The sequence below is a fragment of the Bos grunniens genome, chromosome 15 (genome assembly GCF_055505025.1).
Source record: "Bos grunniens cultivar Pamir isolate PY7600 chromosome 15, Bosgru_T2T1.0, whole genome shotgun sequence".
Classification (NCBI taxonomy): domain Eukaryota; kingdom Metazoa; phylum Chordata; class Mammalia; order Artiodactyla; family Bovidae; genus Bos; species Bos grunniens.
In genome coordinates, this window is record NC_141179.1 from 56,518,277 (window position 1) to 56,542,117 (window position 23,841).

The following is a 23,841-nucleotide window of genomic DNA, read 5'->3' on the forward strand; positions in this document are numbered from 1 at the left end:
GATGCCATCCAGCCATCTCATCCTCTGTCGTCCCCTTCTCCTCCTGCCCCCAATCCCTCCCAGCATCAGAGTCTTTTCCAATGAGTCACTTCTTCACATGAGGTGGACAAAGTACTGGAATTTCAGCTTTAGCATCATTCCTTCCAAAGAAATCCCAGGGCTGATCCCAAAATTCCAGTCCATCCCTCAACCTTCCCTCCCCCTTGGCAACAACAAGTCTGCTCTCTATGAAAAATGAACCACATTTAAGTACAATTTTTAGTAATAGTATATATAATCAGAGAAAGAAGATTTTTTAAACCATTAAAGAAAAAGAAAACAAAACATAAAATAACTGATTTACTCTTTCATTCTTTTTTCAGTTTCTGTTTTTTGGTATATGTTTTATCATTTATCTAGTATATTTGTATGGTGGCATATGCATATAATTTACAAATAAATGTATACATATATTGGTTAGATTGCATGAACTTTGCTTTTGCTGATGGGAGGGTGAGGTTCATCTGTGGCCAAGAGTGATGGGGAAGTTAGGGAGGAATTCTGGAGGGAAAGGCTGGATCCATATTAAGGCCACTTTGGGCACGTGAGGCCCAGTGTCTAGACAGGAGACTGGGCTGTGATCTAGACTGGATTCAGGAGGGGGCCTGAGCTGGCCCTGGAGCTGAAGGGAGGGTGGAGTGGGGAGTGGAGAATGCCTGCGGTAACAGATGGGATGAGGGGTGAGAGAGCTCCAGAGGCACCCATGCTATTGCCTTGGTCCATGTGATGAGGTAATGATGTGGGGTCCCTGATAGAGGAGACGACCAAGGCCCTGGGAGAGTCTGCTCTCCCTGCAGGCTGGCTCAGCTCCAGGGCCCAGACAGGGCCTCCTCCTGCCTTGTTGTCCTGCACAGCCCAGCTGAGCCAGGGAGGGCTGCACCAGAAGTGCTCATGCTAGCAGCCAGTGTGAGGTGGCCAGAGCCCCAGGTCCCAGGCTACCGGGTCTGAGGTTACCCTGGCAACAGACTCTGTTGTGATGCTACACAGAACCAGGGGCCTGTTAGTCAGAGCCATGCAGGAAGGTCCCCTCTGGCCCTGGAAGGTCTGGCAGGCCAAATCTGGACATGCCTGGGAGTGGCCCAACAACTCGCCATTGTCTGGCCTGGCCCTGGCTGCCAGGCCAGGAGAAGAGCAGTTGGTCAGAGGGGACTGGGGTTTGAAAGTCAGTCTGTCCATTCACAAACTGTGCTCAGAGAGCAGGCAAGTCAGCCCTGCCCTTGGTGTTGGGGAGGAGCGCCCCTGTCTTTCGAGTGAGATGGGAGAGCAGCACAACTAAGACACATCCTTCCAAGTACGCCTTACTCCCTGCAGAGTTCCCGTGGGAGCTCACTGCATTCACACCAGTGGTGTGACTGGAAGGCTCACACTTCAGGATCCCCCGTGGGGATGACTTCAGGGGAAAGGCAGCTCACTTCAGACCTGAACTGATATGTTCTAATCTAGCCTGTGGTGTTGGAGAAGACTCTTGAGAGTCCCTTGGACTGCAAGATCAAATCAGTCAATCCTAAAGGAAACCAGTCCTGAATATTCATCGGAAGGACTGATGCTGAAGCTGAAGCTCCAACACTTTGGCCTCCTGATTCAAAGAGCTGACTCATTGAAAAAGGCTGGGAAAGATTGAAGGCGGGAAGACAAGGGGCCAACAGGGGATGAGATGGTTGGTTGGCATCACCAACTTGATGGACTTGAGTTTGAGCAAGCTCCAGGAGATGGTGAAGGACAGGGAAGCCTGGCATGCTGCAGTCCATGGGGTTGCAGAGAGTTGGATACGACTGAGCGGCTGAACAACAACAACAACAACAGCAAATCCTGGGATACACAGTCCCCTTGTCCCTGGGCCTCAGTCTTCCCATGGGATGCCAGCATGCTGCCCAAGAGACTTGCCCCATCTCCCGGGTCAGAGAGCCCATCTCCCTGACCTGGTTCCTGCCAGCCCCCACTCCATCTACATCCAAAATCTTTTTTCACTTTTTGGTTAAATTTCTTGGCAGCATTTCACAGTGGACACCTGAGGGATCTTAGGTCCTCAAGCAGGGATCCAACCAGCAGCAGGAGTCTTAACCACTGGGCTGCCAGAGAAGGCCCCATCCACCCTAGCCCCGTCCCCCTCCCTCCTCCACCCTCCCCGCATCAGGTCGCTCTGCCAAGTTACTGAGCTCCCCTGCTGCTCCTCCAGTTTGCTGCTCCTGCTGCGGGGCCAGTGAGGAAAGTGGTGAGAGACCCCGGGCCCAGCAACACCCCTCTTCACCCCGCTAAGACTGAGGGAACCCACTGGGCTACTGTCCCCAGGCAGAGGTCCCTTCCCTGCTGTGCCCAGCCCCCTGGCCCCTCTGTGCACACACAGATGCCCTCAGGAGTACAGTCTCCTAGTGACTGGCCTCCCTGGAGCCACTTCCCTCCCCAGTCTGTTCTGTGCATGTCAGTCAGGAGGGTAAAGAGAGTGACCTCACAGGGAGGCGCCCCTACCGAGTGAGCTCCCACACTTCTGATCACATTTAAGGAATTGTTATTTTTATTATTAACGTGGGCGTCTCTTGTTGGCTTTTTTGGGCTGTTTGGTGAATAATTCAGGCGTGGGTTGGGCCCCACTTCCCTTGACCTTCCATTGGGTCCAGGGGTTGCAGTGGGTGGGGGTGGCTGGGTGGGAAGCCACGCCCTCCAGGAAGAACCTGCCTCTCAACCAACGTGCCTGTCAGGAAGCTGTGTCAACAGCAGAGCAGACCTGAATCACTCGGCCCTCCCCTCCCTGCCCCTTGGGGAACTCTGAGAATAGATCCAGGAGCCCTTCCCAGAAGCTGCCCCAAGCCTCAGTCAGAATCCCGCCCCTGCCAGTCACCTGAGCTCTGCATGATCCTCACCCCCCACCTCCCCCTCGGCCTTCCCTCCTGAATCTCACATCCCTGTCACAACCATCTCTGCGGGCCCTGCTATTTCCCGCTGATCTACCCTTGGGCAAGCTGTTCCCTCTACCTGGACTGCTTTCTTTCTTCTGAGCCATTGCCCCCAGGAAGTGCACCCAGATTCCCCCGCCTGGAAGGGGTCTTTTCCTCAGCACCTTGTAGGCCCCACTTTAAAGGCCCCCAGTTGGAGCTCCAGCTCCTCACTGCAGCAGGAGCAAGGGCTGCAACCTTCATATGGGACCCTCCCTTTTTTCTCTATTTTACGAATGAAGACACTGAGGCTCAGAGAGGCAGAGCTAGGCTCCAAAGCGAAGTGACAGAGCAGCAGCCCCCTCAGATGACCGTCTCAGACCTGCTTGTCTTCAGTGGACAAATGTCCTGAAGGAAATCTGAGTTAAAAAAAAAAAAAAAAAAAACTTAATTAACCCAAATCAACTCTCCAGTCATCCGGTGACTCTCCCAGATTCATTCCTCTGGACAATTAGCACTATAAACCTCTTTTTCCGGTTGAGATATGGCTCCTAAAAACATCCTCAGGGAATTCAAAGATCTGGGAGGGATCTGGGAACCAGTTGTCTCCTCCTTATGAGCCTGGGTCTGCCTCCTGAGGGGGACTCCCGGCAACTCCTGGAGAGCCCAGCTTCCCCAGCACCAAGGGCAGTATGTTCACTCTTAATTTATGCTCATAGCAACCTAGCTCTGTGGGTACTATTATCCTCATGGCATGGGGTCAGGGGAGACTGAGGCTCAGAGAGGTTGGCAGTAACCTGAACAGATCTGCCTAGCTCTTAAATTCATGTCGGTACCCTTCCAAGTGGGGACCTCCCCTCCCTTTGTTTCCCAGGGCAACCCCTCCCACTGTGGCCAGGGGTCCTCTGCCAGGGGAAAGCATTAGGCAGCTCCTTTTGCCAGAGGAGCTGCCTTGGGGATCACAGAGCTTGGCTGAGCTCCCACACCTCCTGCTCTGGCCCTGTCCCTGAGGCCATGTGGATGGTGGTTCCCTCTTCGTGTAATGGAGGCAGCTATTGAGGAAAGGGTCCAGACTTGGAGTTGGGAGCCTGGGGTTCGACTCTTTGGTCTGCCATTTATTTGCTGCACCATGACCTTGGATTAGTCACTCACCTCCCTAAGCCTCCGAAGAATTGTCTCCTAGATGAAATGAGGGCGTGGAGGGTGACATGAGCAGGATCACAGTGGGCTTCCCTGGAAGTGAGCTGGGTGTGAGGTCACGGTGGAGGGGGGCAGGCAAGAGGAAGTTCGGTCCAAGAGACCAGGCCATCCCAGGTGCGGGTCGAGAAACCAAGCAGGAAGGAAAGGCGGGTACAAGAGCCAGGACGTGCTTGTCCGTAAGTTCAGGGCACATGGCTCCCCTCCATGGGCAGAAGGCAGGAAGAGCTTTCTCCCTTGGAATGTGCCCCTCCACCTCCTCCATGCTGCAAGACACAGACCTTCAGCATTTGGGCTGAATTAAGAGCGTCAGACGTCAGCTGCCTCTGAATCACAGGCTGCTTGAGCCTGGAGAGGATATGGGATCACATCTTCACACTTACTGTCTGGAAGACTCTGGGGGTTGTCGGGGGTGCCCAGGAGGAGGGGTCTCTGGGCCCCACTCTGGCTTCTCTCACAACAGCCCCCCTTATCTGAGTTATATATTAGGTTCCCCTTATTTGAAGTGAAGAGAGAGTTCTGCACCCATACAGAGAAAGGGAGTAAACCACGAGAGTTTCCAAGGATCTGGCTTCAGTGTTCTGAAGCCAGACAGCCAGACAGTGAGGGTGGGATTAGAACCCCATCTGCCAGGCTCATTCACTCATGCATGTGTATGCGCTTTCGCCCACTAATTAATTCAAGAAGCCCGCACTGAAGCCCTTCCCTGAGCCCTCCCGATGTTGCCCACGAGGATTTCATGAAAGCCAAAACAGACAGGATTCCCATCCTCAAGGAGTGTAACACCTAAGGAGATGACACCGATTAATGAGAGCTCATACATTCAATGTTATCGCCACCTGCCATGTACTTTACACATGTCAACTCTCGTGACAACAATATGAGGTGAGTAAATCCCCTATTACAGGTGAGGAATCTGAGGTACGGGAGGTGAAACAGTATATCAGGCAGCCAGGATGTGGCAGAACTGGCTGTCTGGCTACAGAGTGTGTGTGTGCTCATGACTGCAACATTAAACAGATAAATATAATTCATAACCTATCCCACCTCCTCAGATGGTAAAGAATCTGCCTGCAATGCAGGAGACCCGGGTTCGATCCCTGGGTTGGAAAGATCCCCTGGAGAAGGAAATGGCTACCCACTCCAGTATTCTTGCCTGGAGAATTCCATGGACAGAAGAGCCTGACAGGCTACAGTCCATGGGGTTGCAGACAGTTGGACACGACTGAGTGACCAGCACATACAGGCACATTTATGTTACAGAGAACCTGGCTAAGCTGAGGTTAGGTTGGCAAGGGATGTCAGCAAAGGCTTCTCTGAGGAAATGATGCTTGAGTTAACATAAGGCAATCAATTTTTGATAATGTTGCCAAGACCACTCCATGAGAAAAAGAGTAGTCTTCTTAACAAATGGTGCTGGGACAACTGGGTATCTACATGCAAAAGAATGAAGTTGATCTCCTATCTAATAACACACAAAAAGTGAACTTAAAATGGATCAAAGATCTAAAACTAAAGCTCTAAGACTCTTAGAAAAAAAAATAGTTGTAAATCTTTGTGACCTTGGATTAGGTAGTGACTTCTTGGGTATGACACCAAAAGTATAAGCAACTAAAAGAAAATTAGAAACATTGGATATCATCAAAACAAAAAACTTGCATGTTTCAAAGAACACCATCAAGAATAGGAAAAATTTTTACAAAGCCTTACATCTGATAAGGGATTTGAATCTAGAATATAATTAAGAACTCTTACAACTCAATAATAAAAAAGACAAAGAACCCAATTTAAAATGGGCAAAGAATCTAGACAGACATTTCTCCAAAGAAGATGTACAGATGTCCAATAAGCTCATGAAAAGATGCTCTGACATGATTACTCATCAGAGAAATGCAACTCAAAGCCACAATGAAATACCATTTCATGCTCACTATGATGGAGATATGATATATATGACAATAAAAAGTGTTGATGAGGATGTGGAGAAATTGGAAATTGATGTAGCCTCTAAGGAAAATAGTCTTGTAGTTCCTCAAAAGGTCAAACATCGAGTTACCACATAATCCAACAATTCCACTCCTAGGAATATATACAAGGTTAATGAAAACATATGTCCTCAAGAGGCTGGTCATAGCAGTATTAGTCATAACAGCTAAAAAGTGGGAACAATCCAAATGTTCATCAACTGATGAATGTATAAATAAAATGTGGTATCATCTATGTGATGAAATATTGCTCAGCAACAAAAATAAATAAAGTAATAAAATATGTACCAACAGAAGAATCTTGAAAACATTATGCTAAGTGAAAGAAGCCAATCTCAGAAGACCATATATTGTATGATTCCATTTATATGAAATGTCCAAAATAGTCAAATCCATAGATAACACAGATTAGATTCAGTTCAGTTCAGTCACTCAATCATGTCCGACTCCTTGCGACCCCATGAATCGCAGCACGCCAGGCCTCCCTATCCATCACCATCTCCCGGAGTTCACTCAGACTCACGTCCATCAAGTCAGTGATGCCATCCAGCCATCTCATCCTCTGTCGTCCCCTTCTCCTCCTGCCCCCAATCCCTCCCAGTGTCAGAGTCTTTTCCAATGAGTCAACTCTTCGCATGAGGTGGCCAAAGTACTGGAGTTTCAGCTTTAGTGTCATTCTTTCCAAAGAAATCCCAGGGCTGATCTCCTTCAGAATGGACTGGTTGGATCTCCTTGCAGCCCAAGGGACTCTCAAGAGTCTTCCCCAACACCACAGTTCAAAAGCATCAATTCTTCGGCGCTCAGCCTTCTTCACAGTCCAACTCTCACATCCATACATGACCACTGGAAAAACCATAGCCTTGACTAGACGGACCTATGTTGGCAAAGTAATGTCTCTGCTTTTGAATACGCTATCTAGATTGGTCATAACTTTCCTTCCAAGGAGTAAGCGTCTTTTAATTTCATGGCTGCAACCGCCATCTGCAGTGATTTTGGAGCCCCAAAAAATAAAGTCTGACACTGTTTCCCCATCTATTTCCCATGAAGTGATGGGACCAGATGCCATGACCTTCGTTTTCTGAATGTTGAGCTCTAAGCCAACTTTTTCACTCTCCACTTTCACTTTCATCAAGAGGCTTTTTAGTTCCTCTTCACTTTCTGCCATAAGGGTGGTGTCATCTGCATATCTGAGGTTATTGATATTTCTCCCGGCAATCTTGATTCCAGCTTGTGTTTCTTCCAGCCCAGTGTTTCTCATGATGTACTCTGCGTATAAGTTAAATAAGCAGGGTGACAATATACAGCCTTGACGAACTCCTAGTGGTTGTGAAATTTTGGGGAGGGAGGCAGTGATGATTGAGTATGGCAATTTTGTGGGGAAGATGCAAATGTTCTAAAATTGAATATGGTAATAGTTACCCAAATCTGTGACTATCCTGAAAAACCAATGAATTATGTATTTTAAATAGGAGAATTGTATGATATATGAATTATAACTCAATAGGACTGGTATTTAATAAGGATAGAAAAATGAGGAGGCGTTATGTGAGCCTGGAAGGGGCTGGGGCTTGGGATACGCCTTCTAAGCTAAGGGAGCTGCATGTGCAAAGGCCCTGTGGCTGGGACCCTGGTATGTTTAAGAAAGCAAAGAAAACCATGTGGCAGGAGCTCACAGGGCAAAGACGAGGAGAGAGAAGAGGCTGGAGGGTCAGACTGCCCAGGGACTTGAGGGCTGTGGCACGGTACCAGGTTCATGTGGAGGCAGGGCTGGGAGGGTCAGGCTCGCACACACACTCAGGCTGTCCTGCCCCTCCCCTTTTCCTGACCTCTCTCATCTGCCTGGGAAAACCCTAGGATAGGATGCGAGTTCTGGAGGAACTTTAGGAATTACTGGAATCAGAAGTCTCTTCTGAAAACAGGCTTGGCGGCAGAGCTGAGGTTTAATTCCCAGCTCTGCTGCTTGCTGCGTGACTCTGGGCACGTCACTTCCTCCTCTCTCTCTGAGCCCTGGTTTCTCCATCTGCAAAGTCTCGGCTCTCCTTGCTCTACCTTCCGGGTGGTGGGCGGAGTGGGGGGGGGGGGCGGGCAGAGAGCGGGTCGGGGGGTGGGAGTGCGATGACGTCCAGCGCTTTTAAAGAAAATTTTAAAAACCCAGACAGAAGTTATTATCTATCTGCCACCAGCTGCCTTTTTTCTGAACTCCAGGGTCGGCTGAGAGCCGCAGGATTGCTACACCCACTCTCTGGAAACACAGGGCTTTACTGAGATTGGCAGGAAAGCCTCAGGCCTGCAGGTCGCGCCTCCCCAGCTCCAGGACGCTTGGGGGGTTAGGGAGTGGGAGAGCTGGGAGCAGACAGGCTGTGTCCATGCCCTAGGAGCCGACTAATTGAGGGCAGAGCTGGGGGGCAGGCTGACTGGCCAGGGAAGCAGGGCTGAGCGTGGACTCCTTGGAGAGGAATGAAATCTGGGGCCTTGGCAGCTGGAATCTGTTCGCTTGCTCTCTGAACAAACACGGAGGCCTTCTGTGGAACCTTCGAGATCATTTCAGCTTAACACAGGCTTGGATTAGAGGAGGCAGCTGAGGCCTGGAGTTGGGGAAGCCTGACACAAAGCTGCCCAGTCAACAGGGCAGAGGGAAACAAAGAAGCCGGGAATGGTAAGAAAGGGAAGGGGCTTGGAGGTTTTCTGGTCCCAGCCTTACACTGCACACACAGAACAGCACTCTGTAAAGCTCAAATCACCCACAGTTAAGAGCACAGACCAGCCTTCAGAGAGAAGGATGGGCTGAGTGACCCACACCACCTCCAAGAGGATTCTATTATCCTGAGCCCCGAGGCCTCCTCTCTAGACCCTCAAGAGGAAGACACCATGGGCATCTTCCCAAAGTCCCATTCCTTGTCCTAGTCAGCCCACCCTTCACTCCCCTGTAACAGCCTTTCCCACCCTCTCTCCACCCCTGCCTCCCATTTTGACCTGGAGCCTGATCCCAGGTGAGGGCTCAGCCCAGGGTCCAGCCACCATACAACTAGCCAGATCCCTGAGGCCACCTGGCTCCCCTTCCTTCTTCTGACAAGCCCTCATATTCCAGGGCCACCCCTTCAGCTCTCACATAGAGCCTCTCTGCCTACCGCCTTTGACCGCAGCCCCAGACTTGCTTCCCTGGTTATTGGCTTCCCTGATAGCTCCGCTGGTAAAGAATCCGCCTGCAATTCAGAAGACCCCAGTTCGATTTCTGGGTTGGGAAGATCCTCTGGAGAAGGGATAGGCTACCCACTCCAGTATTCTGGCCTGGAGAATCCCATGGACTATAGTCCATGGGGTCACAAAGAGTCGAACACTACTGAGCGACTTTCACTTTCCAGACTTATATCCCAGTGGCCTCCCAGCCTCCCATCCACCCCTCTGCTCCAGTTCAATCTCCTCACAGTAGCCAGAGACACATTTTGGACACACTGGTCAGATCACACTCCTCCTCTCCTCAAAACCCATCCATGGCTCCCCAGCATCCTCAGGGGAAAGCCCAGCTCCTCAGCTTTCAGCTCAGGCCTTGCTTCCTGCTCCCCTAGCTCCTGCTGCGCTCAGGAGCCCCCGAGCTCGGCCATCCGTGCACCAGACAGCCTCCGAGGCTTCCTGCTCTGGTCCCAGCTCCGTCTGCCCACAGCTCCTTCCCCCTCTTCCCTCTGGTCTGCCTGGCAAATACCCACCCATTCTTCAAGGATCATGCCGCCCAAAGATCGCCCCACAAGGTGGCCCTGACCCGTCCCTCACTCTATGCTCCCTCCCCCACTGGACCCTGTACAGACCTTGATCTACGCCTTGGTGATACCAAGCATACAGCCCTCTGCTCAGCCTGGGAAAAAGGTAAAAAGTAGGCAGAAAAGGAAGAGAAAAGAAGAAATTTATTTTCAGGTGCTTGCTCAATGACTCCTCCTCCAGGAAGGCCCCCAGACAGCAGAATCTCCCTGTCTTGGCCACCCAGGTTCCTTGCTTGCATCTCTGCAGATGCATTCACAGTTACTTGCCTTGACACACTCTTGGGATGTCAGTGGAGCCTGAGGCCCTGGCAAGTCATTTAGACTATACCTCATTTTACAGGTGGGGCTTCCCCGGTGGCTCAGCAGTGACAAATCTGCCTGCAATGCAGGAGGCACGGGAGACACTGGTTCAATCCCTGGGTCAGGAAGATCCGTTGGAGGAGGAAATGGCAATCCACTGCAGTATTCTTGCCTGGAGAATCCCATGGACAGAGGAGCCTGGCAGGCTATAATCCACAGAGTTGCAAAGAATCGGACATGACAAATGAGGCCCAGGGATGCAGAGCCAGGATGTAAACTCTGTCCCACCCCAAACCTAGTGCTCTTTCCCTGCTCTCACTGTCTGACGTTGGCATCTCTGGATCCCAGGAGCATGTGGTTGTGAAGGGTCCTCACCAGGACTGGGAGTCCCAAGTCACAGGTCTGAGCAGGCCTGAGCACAATGAGAAGGAAGGATTGGAGCCCAGGTAGAGTGAGTAGGGGTGGGCTATGAAGAAGAGGTCAGGGTCTGAGTCTGGAGAGGCATCTACTGTCCGCTGACCCCACCCCAGTGTTTTCTCAGCTCACTGGCTGAGCCAGGAGAAACTACAGTTGGAGCCCCATACAGCCCTCACCACTCTGTCCCTGGGGCCAGGCTTCTGTGTCTTGAATCCCAGCTCTCGGATCTTGTGCACATGCTGCCACCTCCCTTGGTCTAGGCTTCCTGCTCTGTGAAACAGACATATTCACCGTCTTATACTATAGGGCTGTGTGTGAATTAAAAAGTTCATCCATGTACAGCACTCAGAACAGTGCCTGATGCACAGTCAGTGCCCAACAACAAGCTCATTATTATTATTATTTGGCCATTTTGCCCAATAGACAAGTCTTCCCAGGTGATGCTAGTGGGAAAGAACCCACCTGCCAAAGCAGGAGACATATGAGACTCAGGTTCGATCGCTGGGAAGATCCCCTGGAGGAGGGCATGGCAACCCACTCCAGTATTTTTGCCTGGAGAATCCCATGGACAGAGGAGCCTGGCAGGCTGCAGTCTATAGAGTCACAAAGAGTCAGACACAAACAACTAAAGTGACTTAGCATGCATGTCCACCAGACACTGAATCAGGAGGGCTGTGTTTTCTGGGTCCCAATTCACAATAGCACCCATTCCCGTGCCTGGCCCAAATGTTTGTGCAAGTTGGAGAGCCCGAGTGGTGTGTGAAGGCACTTCAGCCTGTGTGCCCTTCACCTCCAGTTATCCTCACCGGGTAGCACCATGCTGTGCCATTGGCCAGCATGGCCTTAACAGAGTGGGCTCCTTGTGGCCTCTTCAAATCTGAGTGTGACCAGAAGGACAAGAACACATCCCCGGTGTTGGGAGTAGAGGACCCCTCAAGCTCTGTGTGAGGCTGGGGTTCCCTCTCCTCCTGCTTTCAGGGTTTCAGGGAGGGAATGGGGTGATGGGGAGAGGGGACGTCTCCCTGAGCACATCTGTTTTGTGTCTTCCCAGGGCTGGCCCATCTCATCAGGCGTGTTTACATTCCCAAGTATCCCAGACAACCGTGGCTGATAAGGATGTCTCTGGTCTGGGAACCCCTGCAGTGACTTTCTCTCTAGATGGGGCCTGGCTAGCTCTGGCTGGAGAGGAAGAGTGCCTCTGGGTTTCCGAGAAGTTTCACAGTGCAATGCTCAAGTGTGGCTGAACCTGCGTGATTCTGGTGCAGGCTACTCAACCCCCCATCCCTCCCTCTCCTGTTGCTGCCTGCTGCCCTCCACTCCCCGACCTCATTCACCCATGACAGGATCCTGCCAGGCCCACCCAGCACCATTCCTCTTGCTCCTATAGCTCAGTTAATCTGGGAGCCACCTGAGGGCAGCATCACCTGGGACACATCCTGCCTACACAGGGCTGGGCCTCTCGCACTAGACATCTGCCAGAACTCATGGCTTTTCCGGCTCCCTGGACCCACTCCTCCCCTCTCTCTGGACTAAGGCAGAGGCTGGAGTTACATCTTTGACTACTTCCTTTCTCACAAGCCTTACATGCCCATATCCTTCTAAGAAGCACTCACTATGTGCCTGGGTACTTTGTTGAATGAGTTCCCCAGACTCCCTGGGGCTTCCCAGGTGACTCAGTGGTAAAGAATCCACCTGCCAATACAGGAAATGCAGGACTCACGGGTTAGATCCCTGGGTTGGGAAGAATCCCCTGGAGGAGGAAATGGCAACCCACTCCAGTAATCTTGCCTGGATAATCCCATGAACAGAGGAGCCTGGCAGGCTACAGCCCATGGGGTTGGGAAGAATCCCCTGGAGGAGGAAATGGCAACCCACTCCAGTAATCTTGCCTGGATAATCCCATGAACAGAGGAGCCTGGCAGGCTACAGCCCATGGGGTTGTAGAATCATACACGACTGAGCAACTGATGATGCACACTAAACTCCCAAGAGGCGCTATCCTAATTACCATCAACACAAAAAATAAAGCATCCTAGATGGTTGATGACTTGCCCAAGGGCACACAACTGGAAACCACAGAGCTGGCCTCTGAGACAGGGCTGTCCAACTTGGCTTGGAGGGCTCAACAGTGGGCAGAAGACAGACTCCAAGTTATACCTGCTGGAGTGGAAGTGGGGCACGGGAAGGAGCTTACTTGTGTCTGGCTGGGGGAACTCAGAGGGCTACAGGGGAAAGAGGAAAGAGGTGTACCTGTCACCTAATGCTGTGTACCCCAAGCCTAGTGCTTGAAACAATGACATTTATTTTGTCCTCAAATCTATATGTAGTCAGGGCTCAGGGCTTCCCTGGTGGCTCAGAGGTTAAAGCGTCTGCCTGCAATAAGGGAGACCTAGGTTCGATCCCTGGGTCAGGAAGATTCCCTGGAGACGCCAGTGGCAACCCACTCCAATATTCTTGCTTGGAGAATCCCATGGACGGAGGAGTCTGGTGGGCTACAGTCCACAGGGTCACAAAGAGTCGGACGTGACTGAGCGACTTCACTTTCACTTTCCTTTCACTTTCAGAGGGGATAGTTCATCTCTGCTCGACTCGGCATTACCTGGGATGGTTGGCAGTCTGCGAGCTGGAATCATTTGAAGAGTCATTCATGGGTAAGTCCAGTGGTTGAAGCTGGCCATTGGCCAAGAGATTAATTGGGTAGGGCACTGGTTAGCCAGAACACTTAGAGTGGCCTCTCCATGTGGCTTGGGCTTCCTCACAATATGGTTACTGGATCTCAGAGAGAGAAACGGTGACAGAGAGGCATTCAGACAGATGGGTGGAAGCTGAGTTACCTTTGTAGATTTTAGCTTGGCAACTTATGTAACGTCATGTCTGCTGCATTCTCTTCACTGACACGGTCACAGGGTTCTGCTTAATTTCAAGGGGAGAGGCAATGCACTCCATTTCTTGATGGAGAATGGCAAGTTTTCAGTATGAGGATCTGAAAATACTCCTGAGTCCATTTTCAGGAAATCCACCCCTCACAGGGACTTCCTCTCCTGACCTCTCCTCAGTAGTCTCACCTCCCAACCAGCAAGACACTTTCAGAGGCTCAGCAGACATTGCTCCTCTCATCCCAACTAGGAAAGCTTGGTCCTCAGTGGTGTGATGGGGAGAGAGTGTGAATGGCTGTGTACTGAGCATGTACACCAGGTCCTACCCTGGGCACTTCCATGCTTTATTACATTCCATCCATGCCGTGATTCCACATGGCGGGCCACGCAGCTCCTGTTCTGTAGGTGAGGAGACTGAAGCTGGGAGAGGTGAGGACTTATCCAGGCCACAAGGAGTCATCAGTGAGGCTGGGACCTGAAGTTGGGTCTGTGTGACTCCAAAGGTCCTGCTCTTGCCCTGCCCCAGGTGTCCCAGGTTCAAGATAAGGAACGGGTGATAAGCTGAAGCAGTAAGAACATAGGCCTTAGATCAGAGCTACTTTGGTTCTCACTGAAGCTCCTTGACCTTGGGTGGATCACTTCATCCCTCTTAGGCTCAGTTTTCGTATTTGTCCAATGGGATATCACAGACTTCACAGAACAAGTCAGAGAAATGCAATAATCTCTGTTACAAGTTTGGCAAAGCCTCTGGCATGTCATGCAGGGTACTCAGACCACCCAGCCCTCCCTAGAGTGGACCTGTTCATCTGTGGGCAGAGCTAAGCTGTCTGGAGCATAAGCCTTCTGCCATTCACCAAGGGGGAGCCCCGGGCTCCTATTGGCTATTTTTAGGCCTGTGTGGGCAACCACAGAACCACATGTGGGGTTTACCACCGCCTGGCCAAGCCCAGAAGAACAAGAAAACACTTCTGATGACAGAGGGTGAATATCTGAGGTCAGCAAGGACATGAGTGGTTCCCAGCACTTCCAGGCTGACATGGGATCAAGTCAGTCTCTCCAGGTCTCAATTTCCTCATCTGTAAAATGAGGATAGCCATAAACACGGGAGCTCACATTTCTGTGCTGCTTACTAAGCGCCAAATACGGATCTCACATGGTTCCCACTATGAGAGAGGCTGGGTCGCAGAAACTGCTCAGATAGAAGAGGGGCCAGAGTAGAACCAGGGCTTTTTACCGCTCTGCTCCCAGCCTCCTCAAACAGCTGGAAGAAGTTCAGGAGGATTAGCTGAGATCATGGATATCAGTATGTTTTTTAAACTGTAAACTAGACTCTAAACTGTAAACCAACAGGCCCAGAGACAGCCTAGGCTCAGTTCCATGGAGACCCCTTCCCACCCCTCCCCAACTTCAGCCTTCAGCCACAGCATTCCCACTTACTCATCTATTTTCCACGCCTGGGGAGACTTGTAAGATTTTATTTCCCCCTATGACCCCTAAACAGAGAAGGCGATGGCACCCCACTCCAGTACTCTTGCCTGGAAAATCCCATGGATGGAGGAGCCTGATAGGCTGCAGTCCATGGGGTCGCTAAGAGTCAGACACAACTGAGTGGCTTCACTTTGACTTTTCACTTTCATGCATTGGAGAAGGAAATGGCAACCCACTCCAGTGTTCTTGCCTGGAGAATCCCAGGGACGGGGGAGCCTGGTGGGCTGCCATCTATGGGGTCACACAGAGTCAGACATGACTGACGCAACTTAGCAGCAGCATGACCCCTAAAAACGTTTGAAAGCCACTGAGGGGTGAACTGCCACAGGAGGTGGCAGTGACACTCCCCAGGGCGCAGAGTGAGGGCTGAGGTCCCAGGTGTCCCTGCCATTCGCCAGCCTGACCCACAGCTGCGGCCCTGGGGGCCACCTCCCGGCTTAGAGGAGCTCAAGCCTCGGGTCCATGCCTCTTCCTCATTCACATAGGACCTCTGATGGTCTCACTTTTCAGGTTCAGGAAACATCGTTCCTGGAAGAGTCACCAGCCGTGGTTAGAGCTCAGAAGCTCTGTTCTTCCCAGGAGGAAACAGACAGCAGTGAGGCTACGTTCATGTGTGCAACCTGCAATCATGTGACTCACACACACCACACGCACCACACAAGCCCGCTTCATGCACAAATTCACCTGTGCCCACACATATTTAGATCTTCACACACACATGTTCACACAGGCACACACAAAACACTTATTCCCACAGGCATCCATATGTACACATCACATTTATCCATAGCCCTACATTAAGATGCACCTACGGAACACACACACACCTTACCCGAAACACACATGCATGTCTCGTACACTCACATGGATTAACACAAGTGATGGATTTATGCAAAAAGCACACACACACCCAATCATCATATACTTCCATGGACAGACAAGTACCAAAACTCAATATACTCACACTGTGAAACCTGGTATTTGAATGAATGCTCCCACAAACACACAGAGACTCATACAAACCTGGGTGTGTATATACATTTCATTGACACATATCCATACACAGAAACAATAAGCACAGTTTATATGAGCATCAGTATATACACCACAGCCATCCACACGTGCATGTGCAAACACAAACACACACCCTTGCACATACACACACATACAAGCCCACCGGTGTCGCACACCAGTGTACATACACACTGCCTTGTCTGGCTCCCTTGTTGCTGAGTGAGTCTGCAAAGGTACACAGACTTAAGTATCTAGTTCCACTTCACCTGAAAACCCCCAGCCCCTGGGTGTGTGGGAGGGTGAACCAGACGCCCTCCCTGGAGGGGGCACAGTGGAAAGTATGACCCAAGGTGACTTTTGCAAAGAGCAAGAGTGAGGGTTTTTTCCACCCTTGTTACCTCACTGTACTGGGAGTGACCAGGGACACCATTGCTAATCCCCCTCCAAGGAGCCCCTCAACCCTTGAGGACAGCCAGATCCAACCTCAGAGCTCCATCTCCTTAGTTAACTCAACAATTAACTCACCAGTACCTGCCCCCCACCCCCGTGTGCCAGGCGCTGGGCCGGCATTTGGAGGCAGAGAGGACAGCTGGAGTGGGGCTGCGGGGCTCACAGTCCGGAGGTGGGGCGATGGGTGGAATCAGGGGGAGGCTCAAGATCAAGTCCCTTGAAGTGTATTCACTTAATGATCCATTAGCCAAGGGATCAACCCTATAAAAGACTGATTTGCTGAACATACCAAGTTATCAACTTGTTGATTTCGGGGCTCTTTTTGTCAGTTCAGATGTACACAGCAATTTTATTGGAAGGATTAGAATTTGTTTTTTATCTTGTCTTTATGACAGACTTTTAAAGAATGTCCAGATGGTCAAAAGCTTAGGGTTGGGAGTGGTGCAGTTTAATAAACACACTTAATATTTGTAACCGGAGAAGGACTTTCTGGGGACATCCATCAGGAGCAGGACATTCTGGGAGTTCAGCATGACAGGCTGTCTGGGACCAACTGACCCCTTTCATGTCATGTAACCTATACCTGTGTTCTCTGACTTGCCCTGTGATCTTGGCCATGTCCCTTCTCTTTGGGGCTCTGCCTCTTCACGTACAAAGAGCTCATCATTAGGGCCCTGCTGATATTTAATGAGACCCTGGAGCCTCCTGTGACCTCCCAATTGCCCAATGTGGCCAGGGTTCGGGCCGTGGGCACCAGACAAGATGCTGACTCTGTTGGGGGTAGCCCAGCCCTGCTTGGAAATCAAAGTCGTAGTAGTCAATACTCACCCATGTTGTATCAGTGTCTCTGTCTGAAGCGTGACATTTCTGTGTCTGGTCCCCAGCTCCAGGCAGAGGGGCCTAGCATGCCCAGGGTCGGGGTGAGGTGGGGCACATGGGGCTGCCGAAGGTGGGGCCCAACTCACTTTCCTTTCCTGATAACACGCTCGCTAACCTCATTTTTCTGAAAACCTTCCTTTTTCTGAAGGGAAATGCCACTGACATCACACAACTGGATTTTCAGCGAGGCAAGAGAACTTATGAACTCTTTGCAGGCAAGAAGGATGCATGCATGGGCCAAGGGGAATTGGAGAACCTCTGCTCTGAGGCTTCAGAGATGGGGACCCCTGGGCCAGAAAAAGGTAGAGATATGCCCTGAGGTCCACAGCCACACAGCAGAGCTAGGGCCAGAACCCAGGCCCCTGCCTCTCAGCCAGGGCTCTAGATGGGGGCACCTAAACTGCTCCCCACATTGCCCCATTTTAATAATAGCACCAACATCCACTAAGTTGCCCGAGCCAGAAACTGCTCAAGTACCTCCTCACTGTAGCCACGCAGCTGCTCCAACCTGTCCCTGGGCCACCCCAGCTCAGGCCTCCTGGAGTCTCTCTAGGACCCCTGCCCAGCCTCTGCTCGGATCTCCCCACATCCGTTCAGGCTCCTTCCCTCAGTCTGTCCGATTGCTTGGGTGACATGGCTGAAACAGCCCACGATGTTACTCACCAGTGTAAATCCTTCCTGAGCCTCCCTGCTGGGCCTTCAAGGCCCTCCGTGGCTTTGAAGGGCCTTCGAGGCCCTCCCCCCATCTCTGTCTTAGCCACTCTCCTTACTGTCCCAGATTAGGGAACCCTCTTGCCCAGGCTCGTGCTGTTCCCTCTATGGGAGCCCCTCCCTCTGCATGCCCGTTCCTGCTTGCTCACTGCGGAGGGAGGTGCGCTGCTCCGGGATCTGCCCCCACCATTGCCTCAGAGGAAACTGACCTCCTTGGTTGATGTCTCTGAGTCTTCCTCCCCACCTCCGTGAGAGCTGCAAAGACATTTTATTGTGGAAAATGTTAAGCATACCCAAAAATAGAACAGTACAAAGAACCCTGTGTACAAGGCCACTCTTGCTTCATTTCTAACCCGCAACTTCTCCCCGACTGGATCTATTATTTGGAGCAAATCCAAAACATCAAATCATTTTATCCCTAAATATTGCAGTATGTATTTCTAAATTATAATGGCATGACCAGAATACCATTATCATACATACATTTTCATAATATTTAAAAATTATTATCAAATATCCAGTCAGGTTTAAATTTTCCCAATTGTCTCATAAATGGTCTTTTAAAATTGATTTGCTCTAGACCAGGATCCAACAAGGTCCATACACGCCCCTTGTTTGTTGGGTCTTTTGTGTTCCTTCAATCTGTAGGTTTCTCCCTCTTCTGTTATTTTTTCCCTCGTTTGTGGAATAAACCACCTTGTTTGTCCCTGTAGTCGTTCACATTCTGGACTTTCCCCGCTGCATCCCCCATGGTGTTGTCTAACATATTCTTCAGTCCCCTGCCTTTACTATAATTGACAGATCTAAAGACTTCATTAAATTCATATTTAACATTTTAGAAAGAATTCTTCATAGGAGGTGTGTGTACAGTAGCCTCCCTTTATCCATGGAGAGTATGTTCCAAGACCCCCTGGTGGATGCCTGAAACTTCAGATAGTACCAAACCCTATATATACTATATGTTTTCTTATGTATACATACCTATGATAAATTTTAATGTATAATATAAATTAGGCACAGAAAGAGAATATCTGAAGTGCCAGCATCACTACTTTTGCACTTTGGGGCCATTATTAAGTAAAATCAGAATCACTTGGCCATAAACACCATGATACTTGTGACAGTCAATCTGATAACACAGGTGGCTGCTCAGTGACAAGTGGACTGTATGATTCACATCCGGGCAAAACAGAGAGGGATGATGTGAGCTTTCATCATGCTACTTCAAACAGTGCACAGTTTAAAACTTATGAATTATTTCTGGAATTTTCCATTTAATATTTTTGGACCACAGTAGACAGCAGGTATCTGAAACTGTGGAAAGTGAAATCATGCATAAGAGGGGAGACTACCAGGCTTTCCTCAAAAGGCACGTAATATTTCATTATCTATCTTTTCTTTGGGGGGCTTCTAAAAGACTTTGAGGGGCTTCCCTTAAAGCTCAGTTGGTAAAGAATCCGCCTACAAAGCAGGAGACCCGGGTCCGATTCCTGGGTTGGGAAGATCCCCTGGAGAAGGAAATGGCAACCCACTCCAGTATTCTTGCCTGGAGAATCCCATGGACTGTATGTAGCCTTCCAGGCTCCCCTGTCCATGGAATCTCAAGAGTTGGACTCAACTTAGTGACTAAACCAGCACCAAAAGACTTTGAAGATCATTGCCTAGATCCACTACTTTATCAGAAATTTTCAAAACAATATTTTACTTTCTTCTTCATTTATTAACTGGAATATTTCTATAGAGAGAAACTTCTGTCATCAACTCTGGTTTCTCTGAGGTACAATCTATTCATGAATTGTAAGAAAAATGCTTGATGTTTTCCTCTTATTTATCAGCTTTCAGAATAAGGAGTTGAGTCTCTAATATTCTCTAAAGGTGACCAACAGGGTTTTGTTTGTTTTGGGCTTTTGTATCATTCGTATCTTATAGTTTTAGTGCATTTGATATGTTTTACTCTATTACTGCTGCTGCTGCTAAGTTGCGTCAGTTGTGTCTGACTCTGTGCGACCCCATAGATGGCAGCCCACCAGGCTCCACTGTCCCTGGGATTCTCCAGGAAAGAGCACTGGAGTGGGTTGCCATTTCCTTCTCCAATGCATGAAAGTGAAAAGTGAAAGTGAAGTCACTCAGTCGTGTCCGACTCTTAGCAGCCCCAAGGACTGTAGCTTACCAGGCTCCTCCATCCATGGGATTTCCCAGGCAAGAGTACTGGAGTGAGGTACCATTGCCTTCTCCGACTCTATTATAGTTATTATCAAATCATCCCATTTTTGGCCAGTAGAGCTCTCTTTAATTGACTTCTGAGTCCTTTTGATCTGAATCCGAAGCAGTGTTTAGTAGCTTCCTGACTTTCTGGTGTGACAAGATGTCCAAATTTGTCTTGTGCATTTTTGGCCCAAATCTGGAATCAGCTATTTATCCAAGAAGTTCTGGTTCCTTAAATGAGAAGTGACATGAGAGACCACAAGCCTGGATGCGAGGAGTGCTCAGTGCTATCTGGCTGTCATTATGTCTAGGTTATTTCAGGGTGCAGAGCTGGGAAATACTTTTGGCTTAATAAAATTCACACCAAGAGCTCATACTGATATTTTAAATAAAACCTAAGACTTTAAAATCCTAAAAGATGATGCTGTGAAAGTGCTGCACTCAATATGCCAGCAAATTTGGAAAACACAGCAGTGACCACAGGACAGCAGAAGGTCTTTTTTCATTCCAATCCCAAAGAAAGGCAATGACAAATAATGTTCAAGAATAAGCACATATGTAATTTTTCTAGAAATTACCAAATTCCTTCTACAGAGAGCTTGCCCCTTTTTGTATACCCACCACACACAGTTATGAGAGAACGTCATTTCCCGCAGTCTTGCCAAAAGAGTATGTTATCAAACATCTGAGGCTTTGCCAATCTGATAAACTTAAACATAACCCTTGGCTTAATTTTAATTTATATTTCTCTGATTATGAACAAGGTTAAATATCTTTTCACATATCTATGTTCTGATTCACTTTTGGGTCCTTAGTACCCAGCTGGCACAGGTGAGACCTTTTGGAGAGATTCCTAGAATGAAAAAAAGGAAGGAACAGGTGAACAAACAGATGAAGTCAAATCATAAAGAGGGTGGTTGACTTGCCCGAAGTCTAATTATCACCAAAGTTAGAACTAGAACTGATCTTTTTTCCTTGTCTAATTTGTTTTTCTGACTATAAAATGAATAGAAGTTTATAGGAGAAGTTTTCTGATTATAAAATGAGTATGAGTTTACAGTAGAAAGTTTGGAAAGCACAGGAAAGTATCAGTTCAGTTAAGTTCAGTCGCTCAGTTGTGTCCAACTCTTTGCGACCCCATGGAATGCAGCACACCAGGCTTCCCTGTCCATCACCCGCTCCCAGATCTTACTCAACTCATGTCCATTGAGTTGGTGATGCCATCCAACCATCTCATCCTCTGTCGTCCCCTTCTCCTCCTCCCTTCAATCTTTCCCAGCATCAGGGTCTTTTCCAATGAGTCAGTTCTTCGCATCAGGTGGCCAGAGTATTGGAGTTTCAGCTTTAGCATCAGTTCTTCCAGTGAATATTCAGGACTGATTTCCTTTAGGATGGACTGGTTGGATCTCCTAGCTGTCGATGGGACTCTCGAGAGTCTTCTCCAACACCACAGTTCAAAAACATCAATTCTTTGGCACTCAGCTTTCTTTATAGTCCAACTCTCACATCCATACATGACTACTGGAAAAACCATAGCTTTGACTAGGCAGACCTTTGTTGTCAGGAAAGTATAAGCCAAGAAAAATTTTAATCTTTCTACCCCAAGTCAACCACTTTTAGTGTTCAGTCTATTTCTTCCCAGTCTTTATGTATTTTTTTCTAGTTATGGTCATACTACATATATGGTTTTATATTCTGTTCTTTTTCACTTAACACTTTTCCATGTTAATAACAACTCTTTGCAAACATAATGACGGTACTATATTTCACCATCAGAGCATATGTTTAACCTTTCAATTATTGCTAGACTTCTAGATTGTTTCCAGATTTTCACTATTATAAATTCTCCCATGTCCATCTTTTTTCACATTCTGAAATTTTCCCCCTTAGGATTTGATTCCTGGAAATGGAGCTCCTAGAATCCCAGCACTGAGTTCCAAGTTCGGGGTTTTTTTGGCTATGCTCAGAGGACACTGTCTGCTAAGATTTGCCCCTGTGACTTCCTATAGCCCCAGGCTAATGTCTAGTGTCTGTGCTCTAGAGCAGAGACATACTCACACCCAGGTCAGTTCTGAGGAGGGGCCAAGTGGGCAGGACGGAGCCCACTCAGGAGGAGGAATCAGAATCTCCTGCCATTCACCCTTGAGCTCCTTGCCTTCCCAGGACAATTGACAGATGACTGGAACCAACAGGAGGAAACTGCACATGGGCAAGTTCGAGCCTGATGGAGAGTACAGGGCAAGGTCAAGTCTGGTGGAGAGAGAGGCAGGCAGGGACACTGAGCAGATGCAGCCTCTGCTTCGGAAACACTCACCATCCAGGGAGCAGACAGCTGGGTCAGAGCCTCCCACCCTGAGAAGAGGTCCTTGATAGACTCTAATATAGTACTGTTGACTACAGAGGGATGTGGGAGAGCTGCCTGGAGGAGGCATCAATCAAGTTTAGTAGTGGGGAATATAGATCTTACCTGGAAGATGAGGTTGGGCAGTGACCTGTCCTGAGGGGATCTGTAAACCAGATTACAGATTCTGGGTCACACAGCCTATGCAGTGAAGCAGGGAGATGAGAATCAGGTCTGTGTTAAGGACAATCCCTCTGGCTGCTGTGTGGATGGTAGAATTGTAGATGAGAACTGGACAGACTTCAAGTGAGACCAATACCCAGGCAAGAGATTGGGAAGCCCAAATCAGAGCAGCGGTCACAGGGACAGAAAAGGACCGCTGGGATAAGAAATGCCAGCTCTACCGTCGATATTTAAAAAAGAAAAAGTTATGTCAAATTATGACGTTCCCATAGCCTATGGGAAAGAGTCCTGGACTGGGAGTCAAGGGACCTAGGTTCTAGTCCCAGATCCATATGATCTGGAGCAAGTTTCTCACCTCCATCTGGGCCCCGATTTCCACTTTTGTACATCAAGGAGCTTGCACCAGGTCGTTTCCAGGGGCTCTTATATTCTGAAAATTCTTTGATTTTAAGTTGGAAAGAGGCCAAGGTCCCTGGAGGGAAGAGGAGAGAGAAAAACAGAGGCTGAGCTGAAAGAGCAGCCAGGGCTGGGGTCTCGGGGCCTAGGCTCACAGTCTCTCTGCTCCCATCAATCTTGCAGCATTCATGTCGGTGGGGTGGCTGGGCCGAGGCCAGAGGCCAGCTGCGGGGAGGGAGGAATTGTCTCTGGCTCAAGGAACAGAGAGGAAAGAATGCAGAGCTTCCAAAAAGCTGTGAACAAGTCATCAGCTCTGGCTGGGTGCCCAGAGGTTTTGCAACCATCCTCGCAACCGTCCAAAGGCTTGAATAACATGAGGGAGCCAACATGGGAGGGCAGCTCATTCTCCCGCTGTGTACCAGAATCTGCTTGATAACAAGGGGCACTGAAGATGCCTTTGGCTGCAAGTAAGAGAAAACCCTGTCTCTAGTGTCTAAATATAACAAGGAAATGTATCACCTCTCACCACTACAAGCCCTCAGTGGGTGGTTCTGGCTCCAGCAGCAATTCCTTGTATAATCAAGAACATAAGCTTTTCTATTTCTTTCTTGTCCTTGGCTGGTTCCCTTTGTGGCCCCATGACAGCTATCAGTGACAACAGAGGCTACACATTTCCGTGTGAAATGTCCAGCAGGAAAGTGCAAGAGAGGACTTCTCTCCCAACTCTGGACTAAA

The 23,841-nt window shown here is 49.3% G+C and overlaps 1 long non-coding RNA gene across 1 annotated transcript; it reads right to left on the reverse strand.

Moving 5' to 3' along the window:
* Positions 1 to 328: 328 nt before the first annotated feature.
* On the reverse strand, positions 329 to 18,862 carry LOC147358314 (uncharacterized). Its single transcript, XR_015141579.1, has 2 exons — positions 17,220 to 18,862; positions 329 to 7,357 (listed from the first exon to the last, which is right to left on the reverse strand). It is a non-coding gene; the product is annotated as an uncharacterized LOC147358314 (long non-coding RNA).
* Positions 18,863 to 23,841: the final 4,979 nt, after the last annotated feature.